Source organism: Mauremys reevesii, linkage group 5 (assembly GCF_016161935.1).
Source record: "Mauremys reevesii isolate NIE-2019 linkage group 5, ASM1616193v1, whole genome shotgun sequence".
NCBI classification, from domain to species: Eukaryota; Metazoa; Chordata; order Testudines; family Geoemydidae; genus Mauremys; species Mauremys reevesii.
Genome location: NC_052627.1, coordinates 303,226 through 306,100, shown reverse-complemented (window position 1 = coordinate 306,100; position 2,875 = coordinate 303,226). Strand labels below are relative to the sequence as shown.

The window sequence follows — 2,875 nt, the reverse complement described above, 5'->3', positions numbered from 1 at the left end:
TATTTCAGCCCCCCAGTTTTGGGTGGACCTCCCACAGTGGGAGCTGCAGAGCACTCCCCCGCAACACACACACACACACACACACCCCTACCTCTCCTAGTGTTGGGAGGGGAACAGGAGAAAGGAAAAAAGAAGCAAGAGACAGAGAGAAAGGAGGGAGGGAGGAAACGGTGAAACAAAAAGGACAAACCCTAATGTCCCCAGTGATTCTAAGGGACAAAATCCCAGGTGTGGAATAAAATTCTGCCTCCTTAAGCTTGTGTTTTCCATGCCTAGAATTCAACTCTCACCAGCTAGATCAGACTGAACAGGTTTCAAACCTCCAGGAGGCTCTTACCTTCTAAACAGGGACGGCTGTTTTCTAGTAAAATCACTCAAAGGGAAGGAGAAAACTCGAAAGAGGTTCCTCCTGGCGCTCACGTCCGTGAACCCGAATACTCTCTCAGTCCTCAGAGAGAGACCTGGAGAAGGAGACTTGCTGGAGCAAAGCCACAGGGTCTCTGAGGTTTCCCTGGCCCCTCGCCCCTGTCCTGCCTGGCTGATGTCAGCATCTCTCTGTGAGGTCACCACCTCTCCACCACCTTGGACCAATAGTCTGAGGTCCTGCAAAAGGCTTTGTGATGTCACTGCCACACCCCTCCCTTGCTGGGCTAATGTCCTGCCCCTGGCCAGGCACTTTGGAGGTTTGAGCTACTCCCTGGGGATCACCCCACTCAAGGAGCATTCGTTCTAGGCAGCAAGCCGGCTGGACAGGGAAACGTCAGACGCTGCTCCCAATGCTACACTCAGTTTTTTAGAAATTAGTCGACTTTATGGCCAGAAGAGACCATTAGAGCATCTAATCTGACCCCCTGCATATCACAGGCCTCCTGTATGACACAATAGTGAGTTTATTAAGCAGGGTCCACCCCTCCCTCACTGTGAATAGTACATGAACCAGCCTTGTAATGGAGCTCAGATTTCCCAAGAACTTCAAGCAAAATACACCAGTTTCATAAAACAGATTTATTAACTATGGAAAGATGGAGTTTTAAGGATTATAAGTGGTAGGCATAAAAGATCAAAGTAAGTTACCATGGAAATTAAAGATAAATTCACAATCTAAACTTTACACCTTATTACACTAGGCCGTAGTTATGCCACAGGAAGGCTTAATGCTCGAGCTGCAGTGCATGCTGGGCAGGCTCTAGGCCGGGCTCCCCATGGCAGGAGAGAAGAAGACGACTTTGCTCACAGCCAGTGCCCTGCCCCCACTCCCAAGTCATTAATGGCTCCCCCAGGTCAGCCAGAATGGAGCAGCGGTTTTCACTCCACCAAGTCCACTTATGGCTTACAGGCAACTCCCAGACCCACCACAGCCCACCATCTCGGCCAGAAAGGAGCCCACTCAGCCTCGCCATTGCTGCTTTTCCATCCCCCTAGAACCCCGCTTCTCCTGGGCTGCAAGGAGCCATCCCTGGGAGGCCAAGAGGCAGGCACAGGATTCTGCCTCCCAGCAGCCAACCGCACCTCCCCCAGCTTTGCACAACGAATGGTGACGCTCTACTAATCCCACTTAGCCGCACTGAGGTGCTTAGCTTCTGCCCTGCCTTTCTCAGCTCGACTTTCCTCTTTTGCCCCATTCCTGCCTCACTTCCTCCTTTGGCAAGTCACGCAGAGGAGGCCAGCAGGAAGAGCCGGCCTCCACCAGCCAACCTCCAACAGCAGAGGAGACCAAGCCACAAGCCTCCAAAAGGTGACACGCCGCACTCCTCTAGGTTCTCCAGCCTGACGCCAAGGTGCTTTCTCCACTGCTGTCAGCACCCTCTCTCATGCGGGGGTTGGAGTTATCCCACGGACAGGCCAATAGGAGAAGGAGGAGCATCTTCCTGAACAGCAAGGGGATCTGGCAAAAGGAAGCCAGCATGTTTCTGCCTGGTTTTGAACCAGGGACCTTTTGCGTGTTAGGCAAACATGATAACCACTACACTACAGAAACTCCATCTGCATTGGCTCTTGCTCACCCTGGCACAGACCGATGGACAAACCTGGAGAAAGTGGTGACAGCCCTTCGATGGGTCAGCTGGCAGAGCAGAGCACTGGAGCGGGCGCTCAGGAAGTCGTCCTTACGTCGCCCTTGTGACTCCAGCTTGAGGGAGATCTTCTTTTTCTTCCCCTTGCTGACAAAGAGCAAGAGAAGAATGAAAGGTCAGGTGGGCCAACTCGGTGCAGAAGCCCATGCTGTCTTTTCCTGCTGCATAGCCTGAAATGAGGGACTCGTGGCAGTTAAAGGAACTGCTGCACTTTCAGAAAACATCCCACCTGTGCACAAAGGGGAATAGAAGAGCCTGTTAGTCTAGCACGCTCCCAACTGAACTACTTCAGCAGCTGCTCGGTTTCTTTTTGGCCTATTACTTTTCTGTCTGGGATGTTGTTGTCAGCTGTGGCACAGAAAAAGGACGTCATTGCGAGCGGCCCATGAAGACAAGATTCACTTTTGCCTTCCTTGCTCGGCTTTACTTGCTTCCTCGCCCTATTCCTGCCTTAGTTCCTGGGTTACCTGAAGGCGACGGGGGGCCAGCAGTACCAGGAGGAAGTTGGGCAGCTAGACCCTGGTGGCAAAAGTCCTGCCACCACTTGCCACCCCACTCTCTTCTCCCAGCGTCACATATTGGCCACCAGGGACTTGGGGCCCAGCAGCGCAATGGAAGGCAGCGGACAGAGCCACCCTCGCCTTGAAGCTCCAGCTCATTAAACCAGATCTTCAGTCGCTGATAGCCAATGAGAGACCAACATCGCTTGCTATTTTAGCACTTGGAAATGCCATTGGTCAGTCATTGGATCTCTGTAATGCTGTTACAGAACAAATGAACATAGAATCTCAGTGTGACATTCT

General features: G+C 52.3%; 1 non-coding gene across 1 annotated transcript; it reads right to left on the bottom strand.

The window, feature by feature from the left end:
* Positions 1 to 1,905: 1,905 nt before the first annotated feature.
* TRNAV-AAC lies at positions 1,906 to 1,978 on the bottom strand. Its single transcript has one exon. It is a non-coding gene; the product is annotated as a tRNA-Val (tRNA).
* Between the last annotated feature and the right edge of the window lie 897 nt (positions 1,979 to 2,875).